At 45.8% G+C, this 19,059-nt stretch overlaps 2 pseudogenes across 2 annotated transcripts in view; one reads left to right on the forward strand and one right to left on the reverse strand.

Annotated features, from left to right (window-relative positions):
- LOC307094708 (T-complex protein 1 subunit beta-like) overlaps positions 1 to 19,059 on the reverse strand; it is a 250,724-nt pseudogene that overhangs the window by 23,219 nt on the left and 208,446 nt on the right. The window lies entirely within an intron of this gene.
- LOC307094782 (SRSF protein kinase 2-like) lies at positions 10,123 to 12,743 on the forward strand (annotated as a pseudogene). Its single transcript has 4 exons — positions 10,123 to 10,204; positions 10,323 to 10,907; positions 11,132 to 12,137; positions 12,362 to 12,743. The product of its transcript is annotated as an SRSF protein kinase 2-like (transcript).

Here is a 19,059-nt window from a genome sequence, read left to right on the forward strand (position 1 = left end):
AGACCAATGGAACAGAACAGAGAACCCAGAAATCAACCTAATCCATTATGCTCAATTAATATTTGAGAAAGGAGGCAAGAGCATACAATGAAATCAAGTTAGTCTCTTCAATAAATGGTGTTGGCAAATTTGGTCAGATACATGCAAAAAAATGAAACTAGATCACCAACTTACACCATACACAAAAACAAACTCAAAATGGCTAAAGGATTTAAATGTAAGATGGGAAACCATAAAAATCCTACAAGACTCTATAAGGAGCAAAATAGCAGACATCTGTCGTAGCAATATCTTCACCGGTACAGCTCCTAGGGCAATGGAAACTAAAGAGAAAATAAACAAATGGGACCACATCAAAATAAAAAGTTTCTGCACAACAAAAGAAACCATCAACAAAACAACAAGAAAGCTCACTGCATGGGAGAACATATTTGCCAATGATAATTCATATAAGAGTTTAATCTGAAAAATTTACAGAGAACTCATACAACTTAACAAAAGGAAGATAAATGATCCAATCAAAAAATGGGCAAATGACCTAAATAGACGCTTTTTGAAAGAGGACATACAGAAGGCCAGGAGACATATGAAAACATGCTCAAGTCACTAATCATCTGAGAGATGGAAATCAAAACAACAATGAGATACCATCTCACATCTGTCAGAATGGCTATCATCAACAAATCAACAAAGGACAAGTGCTGGCCAGAATGTGGAGAAAAAGGAACCCTCCTGCACTACTGGTGGGAATGCAGACTGGTGCAGCCACTGTAGAAGACAGTATGGAGTTTCCTCAAAAAGTTAAAAATGGAACTCCCATTTGACCCAGTAATCCCACTTCTAGGACTATGTCCCATGAAACCGGAAACACCAATCAGAAAGGATATATGCACCCCTATGTTCACAGCAGCACAATTTACAATAGCTAAGATTTGGAAACAACCTCAGTGCCCATCAGCTGATGACTGGATTAAAAAACTGTGATACATCTACACAATGGAATACTATGCAGCTATAAAAAAGAAGGAAAATTTTGAAACAGCATGGATGGAACTGGAGAGCATTATGCTAAGCAAAATAAGCCATTTGGAGAAAGATAAATATCACATGATCTCAGTCATATGTGGGATATAATGGTCAACATAATTTGATGAACAAAAATAGATCCAGAGAAAAATGGCAGGGGAGGTGGGGAGGTTAGAGAGCAACCAAAGGAATTGTATGCATATATATTAGCATAACCAATGGACACAGTCACTGAAGCGGGCTTGCCTGGGGTGGGAATGGCTTGGGGGCTGGAAGGAGGGGATCAGCGGGGGAAAAGGAGACCTATGTAAAACTTTAGACAATAAATAAAGGAAATAATAATAAAATTGGACAACAGCAACTCTCTGTTCCAATGTCTTTGTGGGAATCTGTACTTTATCCAAGGTCACCAGTTATTAGAAAGCCTTGTGTCAACTTAGAATTAGGCTTTTAGGATTTAAATTTTCCAATGACATCCAAGGAGATGCCTTGACATCCAAGGAGATGCCTTCTTTCTTTCCCTATAAAAAGTCATTGTGTGTGGACAACCACCTTGTCTATAGAAAATGAGAAGAACAATTATAAATAAGAAAATAGTAATGATGATGATGATGATTAAGATGATGCACAATGAGGCAAAGGGGAGACTTATATAACACTTCAAACAATATAGATTTCTTAAAAAAAGAATCACACACATTAAAAAAGATGATGACTACAGATTGAGGGTCTTCGTCTAATGAAATATGGCTCCTCATATAGACACACCATCACCATGGCTCCTCTTACCTTTAAGTGTTGAGAGATTTCATAAAAGGGGCCCCAATGAATTAGGCAGCTTTAGTGATTCAGGGTGAGACCAGATCAGTAATGACCACAAAGTTTTCCAAGTGCACATCTCTGGACCTGGGAGGTGTTACCTTTTAGAACAGTGACACTGTGAGAATGTGCATATAGGAAACAGGGAACCCCTTCCCACCAGTTTGCAATGATAGGTTCCTTATTTCTCTTGATCCCGTCCTACAAGATTTTTAATGATTTTATATCTAACAACTCCTGCTCATAATTATTCAGGTATTTCCTATGACGATACAAGCTGTCTCTACCATGCCCTGCACTTCCTTCTGGGCCTTCACTAGAAGAGCCTTTAAACCCATATGTCCCATAACTCTCTGTCCATGAACATCAGGCACATTTCTGTCATGTGCCTCAAACTAGTCCAGTTTCCTCCTCTCACCCAAATCCACAGTCACGCCCAGATTTATGGGTAGCTTCCCAGCAGTGCTCCCTTCTGGTACCAGAACTTGCTCCAGTTCCTGTAGATGCTGTAGCTAAATTACATGGACAGTGGAGGCTCAGCATTTCCTGGGAGTTCTCTGTGAAATCTGCCAAAACAGGTCCCAATAAAGAAAATATTGTTATATTATACTTGGTAAAAATTAAAGCATTTTTCTCCCAAAGATTCCATTGAGCAAATTAAAACACACACATGAGGAATATATTTCTAAATCATATGTCTGATGGGAGAATGTGTATACATATATATATATATATATATATATATATATAGAGAGAGAGAGAGAGAGAGAGAGAGAGAGAGAGAGAGAGAGGCCCAGTGCATTAAATTTGTGCACGGGGGGTGGAAGGTGTCCCTCAGCCCAGTCTGCACCCTCTCCAAACTGGGACCCCTCCAGGGATGTCTGACTGCCCATTTAGGCCCGATCCCAATGGGCAGTCGGACATCCCTCTCACAATCCAGGACTGCTGGCTCCCAACTGCTTGCCTGCCTGCCTTCCTGATTGCCCCTAACTGCTTCTGCCTGCCAGCCTGATCACTCCCTAACCACTCCCCTGCCAGCCTGTTTGCCCCTAACTTCACTCCCCTGCAGGCCTGGTCAACCTTAACTGCCCTTCCCTGCAGGCCATGTCACCCCTAATCGCCCTCCCCTGCAGGCCTGGTCCCCCCTGACTGCTCTCCCCTGCAGGCCTGTGTACCCCAAACTGCCCTCCCCTGCAGGCCCAGTCATGCCCAACTTCCCTCCTCTGCCCACCTGGTCACCCCTAACTGCCCTCCCCTGCAGGCTGGATTGCCCCCATCTGCCCTCCCTTGCAGGCCTGGACCCTCCCATCTGCCCTCCCCTGCTGGCAATCTTATGGTGGCCATCTTGTGTGCACATGGGTGTAGCCATCTTTGACCACATGGGGGCAGCCATCTTGTGTGTTGGAGCGATAGTCAATTTGCATATTATTATTTTATTAGATAGGATAGAGGCCTGGTGCATGGGTGGGGGCCAGCTGGTTTGTCCCGGATCAGGGTGGGGGTCCCTTGGGGTGTGGGGCATGCTGAGTGAGGGGCCTGTGGTGATTTGCAGGCCGGCCATGCCCATCGGCGACCCAAGCAGAGGCCCTGGTATCTGGGATTTATTTATCTCTATAATTGAAACTTTGTAGCCTTGAGTGGAGGCCAAGGCAGACCAGGGCTGCAGAAGCTTGGCTTCTTCCATCACAGGGGGAAACTCAAGCCTCCTGCTCTCTCCAGCTCCATGGCTGCTAACTATTTTTGTTGGGATTTATTTATCGTCTATAATTGAAACTTTGTAGCCTTGTGTGGAGGCCTGGGCTGGCCAGGGTGTGCGGAAAGCTTGGCTTCCTCCATTGCCGAGGAAACTTAGCCTCCTGCTCACTCTGTGGCCACAGCCATCTTGGTTGGGTTAACTTGCATACTTGCTCCTGTTTGGCTGGTGGGCGTGGCTTGCGAGTGTAGCGGAGTGATGGTTAATTTGCATATTACTCTCTTATTAGATAGGATATATACATTAAGGGTGTTATATGTTTGTGGGAGAGCCCAGCACCCTCTTACTAGATTGACCTACCAGGAGAAGGACAGAAGGAAGCTGGGAGTGAGGGATTATTCTCAGGGTTGAGGTTTCCTTTCCTGTGAGAAATTCTGTGGTGGGAATTCTCTTCACTCCCTCCCTCTGAGCCCAACATCACTGATAACACTAGACTGAGGAAATAGATTAATCTCCTTCCATTGTCATTTCAACATAGGAATGATTCTGAGTTGTGCACATTCATGATCACTGATTTTATTTATTGTCTTTTATCCACAAAAAGCCACGACTCTTTCTGATGTAACTAGTTTGGAGTCTCTTCAATAGGCTATGGGTTTGCTTAAAGACAGAGGTTTCACAGTGAGCTATAGACAAAATCACCAAATTTACAAAATCCAGAGCTAAGAATGTCTCACCTGCCTGTGCTTGGGAGGTAGTTTCTCAGATGAAAATAACATCATTAATTAAGATATGTGATATTGAGAATAGCTGTCCTTTATATTTTTCACAAAAGTAGGGACTTTTTCTATAAAATTAAATTCAAGAAATTTGGAAATTGTGGGTACCATGAGATTTTGAAAATCAGAAATGGTTAGAACAAATGCTAATCCTTTTCACCTATGTTTGAAAGATGCATGAGAAGTTAAAACTGTAACCTACTCATCTAGTCCACAATTTCCTCTTATGCTCAGAAATTTAGGCCATTTTTTAATTTAATTCCAATGTGCTTCATGACCCATGTGGTCCCTTTTCCCTGACTTGCATGGTGAGTGAGGTCAAAGGAAGAGATGCCCCCATACGGGCCCCAGAATGACCAGGGAATTCAGAACTCAGGCCCTGCACTTATAGGAAAGGCTGCCTCACATGCAAATTTGTCTTCAAGCTCCAGGATAAATCCTCTCTTGGGCTGTGCAGGATCACAGCTCTCTCCTTACTCAGGGCTGAGGTCTCTGGGAAGGCAAAGTTGTGGTCTAGAAGAAGATGAGACTGCTGGGTCTTCTCCTGTGCCTGCTGACAGCCCGCCCCCCCCCCCAAGGTGAGGGTCTCAGGGGTCAGACAGGGGTCATGAGATGGCGGTGACAGCACTTGACAGACAGGGACTTATGGTCCTTGTCCCCAGGTGTCCTGTCCCAGGTGCAGCTGCAAGAGTCGGGGCCAGGATTAGTGAAACCCTCACAGATCCTCTCCCTCACCTGCACTGTCTCAGGTTACTTCATCACCAGTAATTACTGCTGGGGCTGGATCCGCGAGCCCATGAGGAAGGGGCTGGAGTTGATGGGGTGCATATGGTATGATTCAGTTACTAAGTACAGCCCCTCCATCAAGAGCTGAACCTCGATCTCCAGAGACAAGTCCAAGAACCAATTCTCCCTGCAGCTGAGCTCCGTAACCATCGAGGACACGGCCCTGTATTACTGTGTGAGATACACAGTGAGGGGAAGTCAGTGTGAGTCCAGACACAAACTTCCCTGAGGGAGGCAGCAGGGCTGAGCTACAGGGGGCCCTCCGGACACCAGGGGTTGCTCAGGACCCACAGCAAAGAGGAGCAGGGGCAGAGGGGGGTGGGAAGGGAAGGACCTTCCTGTTGGGCGCAGGGATTTCCTCTCAAGCTCTCAGCTGCAATGAGGGATGGTAATTGCTCTCTATCTCTCTCTCTGTGGCTCTAATTTCTCATATTCTCTCTGCAGACACCAGAGGAGGAGGTAACATTGCCGTTTTCAGATGACATCTCAGCAGTGACTGGGGATTCTCCTCACCAAGTCCCTGTATGTCAAGTCATTCTTTCTTCAAACAGTGAATCGAGTTGTGTTTTTTTTTTTAATTAAATATGTACTTCGTGTCTCAGTGGTTCCACTAGAGGTGTTGGTCCCAGAAGAATGAATCTTTATGTTCATGCAAAAATATATGCCTGTTATGTCCCTTACACTGAGTGGTTGTGAGTTCAATTTGCCATCATGGTGCATACCTAGGTATGCATACTCTCCCATCCCGTGCCCTGTCTCTAATCCCCTCATCAGGGTCTGTATGTTATCAGTTGTGAGTTTAGGTCCTGCTGTAGGTCAAGCTGGTTCATGTGTGAGTCCTGTGGGATGCTGACCTGAGGGCCCCTCTTACAGTCACACACCTGGGGTCACAGTCATTTGGGCGGCCCCACCAGCTGTGGAGCACACTGATGGACAGGCCCCTCAGTGCTGGAGCAAATGGAAGTCTGAGAATAGGCCGGGGGACTCGTCACTCCCAATGCCACCAGTGTCCGCAGTGACCACAGCCTAGATATTCAGTCAATATCTGTGAGGCCAACATTATGGAATAGACCTAAGGAGAATGGAGAGATGAGTCCACGTTGGAAACACATTAATGAAAACTGTAATAAATAGCCAGTATCACTGGAGAAAGTTGGGGACTGTGTTTCAAATGAGCAAAAATCTTGGTTCTCCCATTTGAAAGGATGATTCTGTCTTGGCAAATCCACTGAGACTAGAATTGTCAGCCAGCACCTGGTCCCATTAAAGATCTTCCATAAACAGGCAAATCTCAATTCAACGGGAGACAGTCCCACTGTGGCTTAGTGTCTTCTTCTGCACAGCATCCTCACAGCTTTCATCCCCACTGACCACTTTCAGCTTCTGCAATTAATTTCTCCCATTCACTTTCTGAGTAATCTCCACTTTCTATCTTTATCAAGTCCTTCTCATGGATCCTTTGTATTTGCCTGTATTTAATGTTAACTTTCCTAGGAGCTTAATCTAATTACACATACTGGCAATATTCTTAAGTAAGTCCATTGTAAACTCCTATTTAATGTATTAGTATTTAGAGTGAGTCCTCAGCCCCAAGCAAGGAAAGCTGATCTGTGGGGTCAGAGGTTGGGGAGGTCAGAGTTCAGTGGTCTGACCTGCTTCATCCAATACTGTTCCAGTGTTCCCAGTTCCCTCTCCATTCATATCAGGGTTTCCCTAGCTTGGGCCAGGGAGGCTGCCCCAGCCCCTCCCTCTGAGGACCTAAGCTCCTACAGAACTGACACCACACCAACCTATCACCATGGCCCCATCCATGGGATCCCCTCCAGCCATTGAAAGGGAATCAGCTGATTCAGGCACAGGCTCCCAGGGAGAGGGAGAAATCTCTCCTGACCAGAACTGACCCTGTGCCATGGGTGTGCTATGGCTATTGGACGGCTTATTATGAGAATTTCCAAGATGTTGACGTCTGATCTTGACAGGAGATCCCACATGAGGTCTTCCAGGGCCAATGACCTGGTGATTGTGGAGGAGCAAGAGGTGCACAACGGGAACACTGTCATGGGTCCCAGTCTTCCCGTGTCACTCAGGTTTCCTTGTCACTCAGATTCCTGTCACTCAGATTTTTGGAGAGCAGCAGCCTAGTAAGAACTGCTTGAACCAGAGGATTAATGGCATTACCTTCCTGAAGACACTCTCAGCCTCCCTGAGCCTGACATCCTGTCTCCGAGGACTCCCTCCAGGGTCCTGTCAGAGTACACATCACAGGGAAGCAGGAGGAGAGCAAACAGGTGCACACAGGGTTAGAGAGGAAGAGTCTCCACCACAGGTAGGACGACAGCCTGCAGAATGTTCTTTCAGTCTCCACAGTCTTTCCCTGAAGTGGGTGATAAGTCCCTGGTCCCAGAAAGGGATTTGTCCACAGTTGGCACATTTAGGGATCCATGAGATCGAGGGTGTGACTGCTGCCCTGTCCTGGGAGTGCTCACAGCTCTGGCCCATCTGCAGAAGAAAGCCTTTCTGTACAGGTGGGGACATGTGACTGCTGTCCCTTTGGGGATATGGTGGCAGCTCCCAACAGGCACAGAGTGGGGTGAGTCTGGCCTGGGCAGGGTATGCTCCTGTCTCTATTGAATTCAACACCAGCAGGAAAATTGTATCATCCAAATGCCTGATGAAGGGCAGGTGATGCAGGGACATGGCCCCTGGGGACTCTGGGTTTAGGTCTTCCCAACTAACAGCCACACCCAGCAGCCTACTCCCCAGAGTATTGGACAGATTTAGTGAATCCAGAGGCTCCTGGAGTTTCCCGGAGGGGCAATGACGAATGCCACGTCTGACCCCAGGTCCAGCTGCAGCCGTGACAGTTATTGCTGGCCTCCTAACACCCATATGGAGATGTCCATGCACATCAGGGCTGGAGAGGGCCTCAGGCCTCTGATAATAGAGTAGACAGACAGGGACTGTCGGGTTCACAGTAGTGGTCCTGGGCCTAACACAGACCTCAGGTGCATGTGACAGACCTGGGGGAACCTGACTCCCCTTATGTGACCACCTCCCAGGTGAAGCATGGCCTTCTCCCTGGTAGTGAGGACTCTGAGGCCACAGGTGGACCCCACCCTGAAGTGGGGGTAACACCACAGCACAGACGCTCATTCATGCTCTCATCTCATACCAGGTTTCTGCACACTCACTGGGCAGGTTCTGCTCCTCCCTGGGGTCAGTTTAGGGGGGCACTGGGGACCAGTGGGGAGTGCTCAGCCCAGATACTAGGCTCACTGTTACCAGATGTGGACACTTGGAAAATCTCCAAACCTCCTTATGATTCTGTATTAGTTACTGACATGGTATCATGACCAGGATTCTAACTCAGGACTCTCACCTGAATGAAGGCACTGCCCCCACTGTAGGTCTCCAACCCAGAGAGTCCTATATAGCAGGAGGACATGCTAATAGGCCCCCCTCTGCTCATAAAATGAGCCCAATCCTGACCCTGTAGCTCTGGGACAGGAGCCCAGCCTCAGATCCCCAGGTGTCCACATTCCCTGATCAGGACTGAACACAGACCACTCACCATGTGGTTTGGCCTCAGCTGGGTTTTTCTTGTGGCTCTTTTAAGAGGTAATTTATGGAGAACAAGAGACACTGAGTATGTGAGTGGACATGAGTGAGAGAAACAGTGGACATGAGAGAGTTTCCTGACCAGGATGTCTGTGTTTGCAGGTGAACAGTATAAAGTGCAGCTGGTGGAGTCTGGGGGAGGCTTGGTGCAGCCTGGGGGTCTCTGAGACTCCCTTGTGCAGCCTCTGCATTCAGCTATGGCATGAACTGGGTCCACCAGGTTCCAGGGAAGGGGCTGGAGTGGGTGGCAGTTTATGGAGTGATGGAAGTCAGAAATCCTATGTTGACTTTGTAAAGGATCGCTTCACCATCTCCAGAGACAATGCTGAGAACACGCTATATCTTCAAATGAACAGCCTGAGAGCCCAGGACAGGACCATGTATTACTGTGCCAGACACACAGTGAGGGGAAGTCAGACACAAACCTCCCTGCAGGTGAGGCTGCAGGTGGTGTTCAGGATCCCTGAACACAAGGACCATCCCAGCAGCAGGTGCAGTTGGAGGTTTGGGCTAGTTTCCTGTGTGGTTTCCTCTTCATGGCACAGTTTCCCTCAGGGAACCTCTAGATTCCTGATTCTATGCTTACCTCTGAAGTCTCTGAGTTTGAAAATATGTTGTAAAGAAATACAACTTTTTTGCCCAAATGACAGTTAATGATCTAACTAGAGGCCTGGTGTATGAAATCTTGTGTGTTTGGGGTCCGGCTGGTGCAGATAGCAGCTATGGGGGGCTGGGATGGCATGGGGAGGATAAGGAGGAGGTTGGCTGGCCAGCCTGCCCCCGATCAGGGTGGCAGGGGGGGCAATCAGTGGCAGCGTGGCCTGGGGGAGGGGTTGTAGGCAATTTTGGGGGTACAATCAGGGCCCCCACTAGGCTGGTTGGCCACTGCAGTGCATTACATAACAACTGGCCGTTCTGTTTGTTTCAGTAGTTCTGCTGTTCTGGTTACATGGCTTTTATATGTGTGTATATATATATATATATATATATATATATATATATATATATTCTGACCCAAGTCACCTAAATCTAGCCAGAGGCTCTGCTGACTCGACAGTGCAGCTCAGCCCCACCCAGCTCAGGTCCCAGCCAGCCAGCAGCAGGAGACATGTGTGGTGGGCAGCAGGCTTCAGAGGAGTGTGACCCCAAAGTTAGAGAAGAAGAACCCGGGTGGTGAGGTTTACTCACTTGTCATCATGTTCATAGCACCAATAGCAGGTGACACCACCAGGAAGAGGTAGAGGGACCCACCGTGCCTTGGAGTGGATGTGCAGGCTGATCATGTCTCCCACACAGAGTGCCCTTCGATAGGTTTATCATGTCACTTGCGCATCTACTGCGAGCAGGGAAGGCTTTTCAGCCAGTCAGAAATGGCTGCCTGTCTGCTTCTTCACTGTCGGGATGAGCTCCTGGAAGGTGCTGGCCATTCAGTCCAGAAAGCAGAGGCCAAAAAGAGAAAAAACATCCAAAATAATAAAAATGAGTGACTACTGGGAATACTATGGTGGATAATAAGATGCCCTGCAGATTGAGTAAAGGAAATGAAATCAAGCAGAAGATTGAGCTGATGTCAGTTAACTCTGAGAAGTCACCCTCTTCAGAAAGGCCGGAGCCTCAACAGAAAGCTCTCTTAGTTCCTCCACCACCACCTTCACCACCACTGTCACCTCTGCTAGACCCCACGCCCCCAGATCCAGAGGAGGAAACCCTGAGTTCAGACGATGAGGAGCAGGAGGACCCCACAGACTAATGCAAAGGTGGCCAACATCCTGTGAAAATGGAGAGCTTTTCAATGGCCAGTATCATGTTATTAAGAAGCTAGGATGGGGGCCCTTCTTTACTGTCTGGCTGTGCTGGGACATGCAGGGGAATAAAATTGTTGCAATGAAAGTTGTAAAAAGTGCCCAGCATTATATGAAGACAGCCTTGGATTAAATAAAATTGCTCAAATGTGTTAGAGTAAGTGATCCCAGTGACCCAAATAATGATATGGTAGTACAGCTAATTGATGACTTCAAGATTTCAGTCATGAATGCAATCCATGTCTGCATGATCTTTGAAGCGTTTGGCCACCATCTCCTCAAATCGATCATCAAGTCCAACTATCAAGGCCTTCTTTTACGTTGTGTGAAGAATATCATTCGACAAGTACTCCAGGGGTTAAATGCAAGATCATTCATACTGACATCAAGCCAGGGGACATTTAAAAAAAAAAAAAAAATATATATATATATATATATATATATATATATATATATATATATAATTGATTTTTTGCACAGAGGAAGGGAGAGGGATAGAGAGTTAGAAACATTGATGAGAGAGAAACATAGATCAGCTGCCTCCTGCACACCCCCTACTGGGTATGTGCCCACAACCAAGGTGCATGCCCTTCAGCCAAGCCGGTTAGGGCAAGCCACAGGACATCTTGATGTGTGCAGACAATGCACATGTGACAAAAATGGCAGCTGAGGCAATGCAGTGAGTATGGCTCCACAGCATAAACCATAAACCTATAGGAAAAAATTCTAAAAACAAAAAGAAGAAAATGAAAAAGAAGCAGAAAAGGCAGGCTGAGTTACTGGGAAAATGCCTGCAGGAAATAGAATTGGAGCGCAAAACCAAAGGAAAATAAAAGAAGAAAACATCACATCAGCCATACATTCCAATGAGCAAGACGATGAGTACCGCCCAGAGGTGAAACTAAAAGCAGCAGCACTAGAGGAGGCTGCTGAGGGAGAGCTTGTGCTTGACAGTGGTGAAGCTGAGGACAAGGAAGAGAAAAGATGCTGAGAAAGGAAATATTTAGAAGGATGAAGACGATGGTGAACAGGAGCTTGGGAAAATAGACCCCACCTGGATAGAATCACCCAAAACCAATGGCCACATTAGGAACAGCTGTTCCTGCAGCAGCAGCCGCTGGATGATGAAGATGATGATGAAGAAGATTCCGCAAACCCCAGGAGTATAACCTTGATGCGCCAAACACAGAAAGTGGTTACACATATAGCAGCTCCTATGAATGATTCAATGGTAAATTGCCAAATGGACGGCATAAAATTCCCAAATCACAGTTTTCAGAGTTTTCCACATCATTGTCTTCTGGGCCCTTAGAACCTGTGGCTTGTAGCTCCACACTTTCTGAGGGATCCCCACTTATAGAGCAGGAGGAAAGCAGCCCATCCCATGACAGGAGCAGGATGGTTTTGGCCTCCACCACTGGGGATTTGCCAAAAACCAAAACACGGGCAGCAGACTTACTGGTGAATCCCCTGGATCCAAATAATTCCGATAAAGTTCCAAGTTAAAATTGCTGACCTGGGAAATGCTTGTTGGGTACATAAACACTTCATAGAAGACATCCAGACACGTCAGTACAGATCCATTGAGGTTTTTTTTAAAAATTTTATTTTATTGTTTAAAGTATTACAAATAGCAGTACATATGTCTCCTTTTCCCCCCATTGACCTCCCCCAGTTCTCCCCCATTCCCCCCGGCACATGCCTTCACCGCCACCCCCAGTGTCTTGTGTCCATTGGTTAGGCTTATATGCATGCATACAAGTCCTTCCATTGATCTCTTACCCCCTTCCTATCCTCCCCTGCCTTCCCACTGTAGTTTGCCATCAAGGTTTTAATAGGAGCACAACTGCTGACACCTGGAGCACGGCATGTGTGGCATTTGAGCTGGCGACAGGAGATTATTTGCTTGAACTGCGTTCTGGAGAGGACTATTCCAGAGAGGAAGATGACAATCCCACATCATAGAGCTGCTAGGCAGCATCCCAAGACACTTTGCTCTACCTGCAAGATACTCTCGGAATTCTTCAATCATAGAGGAGAACTGCGGCACATCACCAAGCTGAAGCCCTGGAGCCTCCTTGATGTACTTGGGGAAAGTATGGGTGGCCCCATGAAGATGTTGCACAGTTTACAGATTTCCAGATTTCGATGTTAGAAATCATTCCAGAAAAACAAGCCTCAGCAGGCAAATGCCTTCAGTATCCTCGGCTGAATTCTTAGCAGATTCTACAAATACAGTATTCTGAGCTAGCTAATGTTTTCTAGTACATTGGACCTAAACAGTGACTCATTCTTTTAACAGGATTACAAGTGAGCTGGCTTCATCCTCAGACCTTTATTTTGCTTTGACGTACTGTTGTTTGAAATTTTGCTTTTGTGCAATATGATCCTGGGGAAGCGTAGTCTTTTATCTTCAGCTTAGTAGCTTCCTGACCCACTTTCTTCTGGAAACAATACCATGTCTCTAAGCATTGTTTCTTGTGTGACATCCAAATGTCAGTAATTTTAAAAAGAAAAATATTTCCCCCTTGTGTTTTGGCAGGTTTTGTTACTATTTATGAATACATATTTCAGCCAAATACTATATAATTTACAATCTTAAGAAATTATCAAGTTGGAACCAAGAAATAGCAAGAAATGTACAATTTTATCTTATGGCAAAGGAACATCATTCCTGTATTATAGGATATGTAAATGCGATGCACCCTGTAAATGTTAATTCCCATTAAATATAGGATGGGAACTCCAATTTCAGAAAAAAAAAGAGAAATAAATGGCTGCCTGGTGACCTGGCTCAGTGGTTCAGTGTCACAGTTCCATTGCTGGTCAGGGCACATGCCCAGATTGCAGTCTCAATCCCAGTGTGGGGCATTCAGGGGGTAGCAGATTGATGATTCTCTCTCAACATTGATGTTTCTATCTTTCCCTCTCCCTTGCTTCCTCTCTGAAATTACTGAAAAATATATTTTTAAAAAGGAAAGAAATGTTTGGATTCCCCAGGTAAGGACACTGGTTCAGTGTTTTAATGTGTATCAAGGTGGGAACAGGGAGGGTCCTGCACACAGAGGGGCTTGTGTGGTTTCAGTGTCTCACCTGCAGGACACAGGGGGCATCCCGCTTTCTTTTCCATTTTCCCACATGCACAGGAGAAGAGAGAGGGAGAGAGAGATGAACCTTAACATGTCAGCATCAGACACCAAAAATAGAGCCTGGGAAAGAACCAATATGGTGGCATAGGTAAATGCGGGTAATCCCCACCTCCCACAACCACATCAAAATTACAACTAAAATACAGAACAGCCATCAATCAGAACAGCCTGAAAGCTAGCAGAACGGGAGTCCTACAACCAGCAAAGGAAAGAAGACAGCATATTGGAAAGGAGTAAATAAAAGTGTCATTATATTCAGATGACATGATATTGTACATAGAAAACCTTAAAGACTCCATCAAAAACTACTAGATTTAATAAATGAATTTGGCAATACAGCAGGATACAAAATTAACACCAAGAAATTAATGATATTTTTATACACTGATGATAAATTTGAAAAAGAGAAACTAAACAATCTAATTTACTATTGCAACAAAAAAATTAAGATACTTAGAAATAAACCTAACCCAGGAAGTAAAAGACTTGTATTGAGGAAACTACATGACTTTGAAAAAATAGATAGAGGAAGACATAAACAAGTGTAAGAATATACAGTGTCCATGAATTGGTAGAATTAATATCATTAAAATGTCAATACTACCAAAGGCAAACTACAGATTTAATGCAACCCTTATTAAAGCAGCATGTTTCACAGAGCTAGAAGAAAACACTCCAAAAATTTATATAGAACCAAAAAACACCCCAACTAGATGCAGCAATTTTGAGAAAGAAGAAAAGAGTTGGAGGGATCACAATTCTAGATATCAAGTTATAGTACAAAACAGCCTGGTGCTGGGATAAGAACAGGCATCTTGACCAATGGAACACAACAGAGACCCCAGAAATGGACCCAAGCCATTACACACATTTAATATTTGACAAAGGAAACAAGAACTTACAATGGAGTCAAAAAAGACTTTTCAATAAATGCCGTGGGGTAAATTGGGCAGGTACATGAAAAAACAAATGAAAATAGACCACCAACTTATACAAGAAACAATTATAAATGGATAACGACAGAAATGTAAGCCGGAACACTATAAAAATCCTAGAAGAAACCATAGGCAGCAAAATCTCAGACATTTCTAGTAGCAACATGTTTACAGGTACATCTCCTAGGGCAAAGGAAACTAAGTAGAAAATAAACAAATGGGACTACATCAAAATAAAAAGTTTCTACACAGCAAAAGAAACCAACAAAATGAAAAGAGAGCCCATTGTATGGGAGAATATCTTGCCAATGATGCATCTGATAAAGGGTTAATATCCAAAATATATAAGGAACACATACAAGTTAACAAAAGGAAGACAAACAATCCAATTAAAATATGGGCAAAGGACCTAAATTAACATTTCCCCAAAAGGGACATACAGATGACCAAGAGACATATGAGGAAATGCTCAAGTCACTAATCATCCAAAGATGCAAAGTAACAAGAAAATGAGGTATCACCCCACACCTGTTAGAATGATTACCATTAGCAAACCAACACATTGTGTGTGGAGCACTGAGGATGTGGAGAAAAGTGAACCCAGGTACACTGCTAGTGGAAATGCAGACTGGTATAGCCACTATGGAAAACACTATAGGGTTTCTTGCCGAAACCGGTTTGGCTCAGTGAATAGAGCGTCGGCCTGCGGACTCAAGGGTCCCGGGTTCGATTCCAGTCAAGGGCATGCACCTTGGTTGCGGGCACATCCCCAGTAGAGGGTGTGCAGGAGGCAGCTGATCGATGTTTCTCTCTCATCGATGTTTCTAACTCTCTATCCCTCTCTCTTCCTCTCTGTAAAAAATCAATAAAATATATTTAAAAAAAAAAAGAAAAAGAAAACATTATAGGGTTTCTCAAAAATTTAACTATGGAACTACCATTTAACCCAGTGATCCCACTTTTAGGAATATATCCTAAAGGACTGGAAACATAAATCAGAAGGGATGCCTGCACCCCTATGTTCATAGCAGCAAATTTCAATAGCTAAGACCTGGAAACAGCCCAAGACACCATCAATAGATGAGTGGATAAAAAATCTGTGGTATATTTATACCACAAAGTATCCTATATAATAAAGAGGTAATATGCAAATTGATGACCACGCTCTCGCACAAGATGGCCGCCCCCATGTGGTCACAAGATGGCCACGCCCATGTCATCACAAGATGGCCGGCAGGGGAGGGCAGTTGTGGATGATCAAGCCAGCAGGGGAGGGCAGTTGGGGGCCTAAACCAGAAATCTGACATCCCCTATGGCGTCCCAGATTGGAAAGGTTGCAGGCTGGGCTGAGGGACAGCCCAGTGCTTGAATTTCATGCACTGGGCCTCTTTATTATATAGTTATCTATAATAATGAGAGGGTAATATGCAAATCAACCAAATGACCAATTAGCAGAACCACCATCTGAATGACCTTCCGGATGACCACGCTATGACATGAACTGGTACCAGGCCAGCCAAGGCAGGTTTGATGTGATTGGTCGGGGCCCTGCCATCACTCCATGATTGCCCCACAGAGGGAAGCTCAGACCACCCTGCCAGCCGCACTGAGGCAGGTGGGTGGGACTCCCTCTGCAGGGCTATGGATCTGGGGCTCCCTCTATGGATTGCCCCACAGAGGGAGGCTCAGGCCACCAGCCAGTGACACTGTGGCAGGTATGTGGGGCTGGCCAGTGATTGCCCCACGGAGGAAGGTCCAGGTCAGCCAAGCGATGGCACCCCATGCCTGTTGCCCACAGACGGAGGGAATGGGTGGTCGGGAAGGGGGGCATTGCTGCACAGATGGCAAGCAGTGGCTGCAGCGTGGGCTGGGTGAGCTGCCTGCAGCTTGAGGAAGGAAAGCCCCAATAGGCCCTGAACACAAGCCAGGCCTAGAACAGCCTCCCCAGACTACCCCCACTGCATAAATTCCGTATACTGAGTCTATAGTACATCCATAAAAGAGAAAGATCCCTTGCCCTTTGAGACAACATGGAGGGACCTGGAGAGTATCATGCTAAGTGAAATAAGTCTGTCAGAGAAAGACAAGTATCACATGATCTCACTCATATATGCAATCTAATGAACAAAATAAGCTGATGAACAAAATGGATCCAGAGACTTAGAAGCTTGGAATAGACTGCAGAATCTCAGAGGGAAGGTGGGGAGGGTGGGTGGGAGGGGAGAGATCAACCAGAGAATTCCTATGCATATATGTATAACTCATGGACACAGAGAATAGGCTGGTGAAGGCCTTGGGCAGGGGTTTGGGGTGGGCTAGAAGGGGTCAATGGGAGATAAAAAGGGACATGTAATACCTTCTATAATAAAGATACAGTTGTTAAAAAAAGCATTAGGACCTGGAGACACAGTCTACCACTGAGCATGGTCTCTATGTCACCCACCTTCTCTCAGGTGGGATCAAGACCTCATCTATGAAATACTCTGCCTCATGAATATGCAAAAGAGAGGGGGTAGACTAGGTTAAATATGGATAAGTCTGTGTCCTGAGGGCATCACCCATAGTCACACCCTCCCCTACAGAAGTGCTCACAACCCCTCACTATGGACTAGAGCTGGAGAACTCTCCTTTTGGTGGCCATGGCTACAGGGTAAAGGGCTCCCCAGTCCCTGGGTTAAGGATGAGACCAGGGAGAATCAAGGGAGATTTCCACCCACTCCTGTCTCCTCTCCACAGGTGTCCATTTCCAGGTGCAGCTGGTGCAGTCTGGGGCTGAGGTGAGGAAGCTTGTGGCCTCCGTGAAGTTCTCCTGCAAGGCTTCTGGATGCACCTTTACCAGCTACTGGATGCACTGGGTGGGACAGGCCCCAGGACAGGGGCTTGAGTGGATGGGGAGGGATTATGCTAACAATGGAGTCACAAATACCCACAAAAGTTCCAAAGCACAGTCTCCATGTCCAGAGCCTCCATGAGCATAGCCTACATGGAGCTGAGCAGCCTGAGAGCTGAGGGCAGGGACCTGGATACAATGAGGGGAAGTCAGTGTGAGCCCAGATGCAAACCTCCCTGCAGCAGAGGCTGTGGCCACCAGGGGGCGCTCAGGGTCCCTGAACACAAGGACCAGCCCAGCAGCAGATGCAGTTGGAGGTTTGGGCTGGTTTCCTGTGTGGTTTCCCCTTCATGTCACAGTTTCCCTCAGGGAACCTCTGGATTCCGGACTCTGTGCTTATCTTTGAAGTCTCTGAGTTAGGAAGTCTGTTGTAAAGAGAGACAACTTCTTCAAATAGACAAATGTCAGAGAGACTGTTTCAGATGCTCTTGTGCCAAATACCAATTAATGATCAAATCTTCTGAACCAAGTCAGCTAAATCCAACCAGACTCTGCTGACTCAATAGTGCAGCTCAGCTTCACACAGCTCAGGGTCCCAGCCAGCAGCAGGACAAGATCGTGTTGGAAAACAGACACCAGAGGCATGTGACCTGAAAGCTTGAGATCAAGAACCCACTGTGGTTACAATCATTGACTCGCCATCATGCTCATAGCACCAAGAGTAGGTGACGCCAGGCAGAGGCAAAGGGACCCACAGAAGCTTGGTTTACATGTCCACACTGATCACAAATACACACACCATGGGGACATGGAATATTTATTATGCACATGGTTAAAATCTCTGGGAAGTACAGGAAAGGCCCTTCAGCAGGACAGACCTGCTTTGATGGAGTCAGGAAAGGAGACTGGCTTTTTGCTTTATTATTTTCAAGGTGATGGGGGAGGGAAAGAATTCTGCTTCCATGGGCTTGAATGGTTTCAATCTCCCAATGACCTCTAAAGACAGAACCATGATTTCTTATCAGATTTCTCCTGTGTGGCAGATGGAGAAGAGGCATTAAGAAGCCATCAGTTGTCAGCAGGCAAACAAAAAATAAAATAGACTATGCCTACCTACTTTACTTAACAACTATACAAAATGTGCAAAAGTTGAGATAAAGTGTCATATGTGTATTCAAAAATCCAGGGCAACAGAAAATGGGAAGAATAATTATAAGTAAGAAAGTGAGGAAGAGGATGATGAAGGTGATCGTGATGATGATGATGATGATGTTGGTGATGGTGATGGAGGTGGTGATGGTGATAACAACCTGTCTTAATCATGCCTTCCACTTCCTTTGGGCCTTCACTGGAGGAGGCTTTTTAAATATACATATATATTGATTTCAGAGAAGAAGAGAGAGGAACAGAGAGATAGAAACATCAATGATGAGAGAGAATCATTGATTGATTGCCTCCTGCACACACCCTATGGGGGATAATGCCTGAAACCCAGGCATGTGCCCTTGACTGGAATCAAACCCTAGATCATTCAGTCACAGCCCTTCGCTCTAACCATTGAGCATAACCAGCTAGGGTGGAAGGATGCTTTAAATCCATATTTCCAGTAACTCTCTGTCTAT

This window comes from Cnephaeus nilssonii, assembly GCF_951640355.1.
Source record: "Cnephaeus nilssonii genome assembly, chromosome: 23".
NCBI classification, from domain to species: Eukaryota; Metazoa; Chordata; class Mammalia; order Chiroptera; family Vespertilionidae; genus Cnephaeus; species Cnephaeus nilssonii.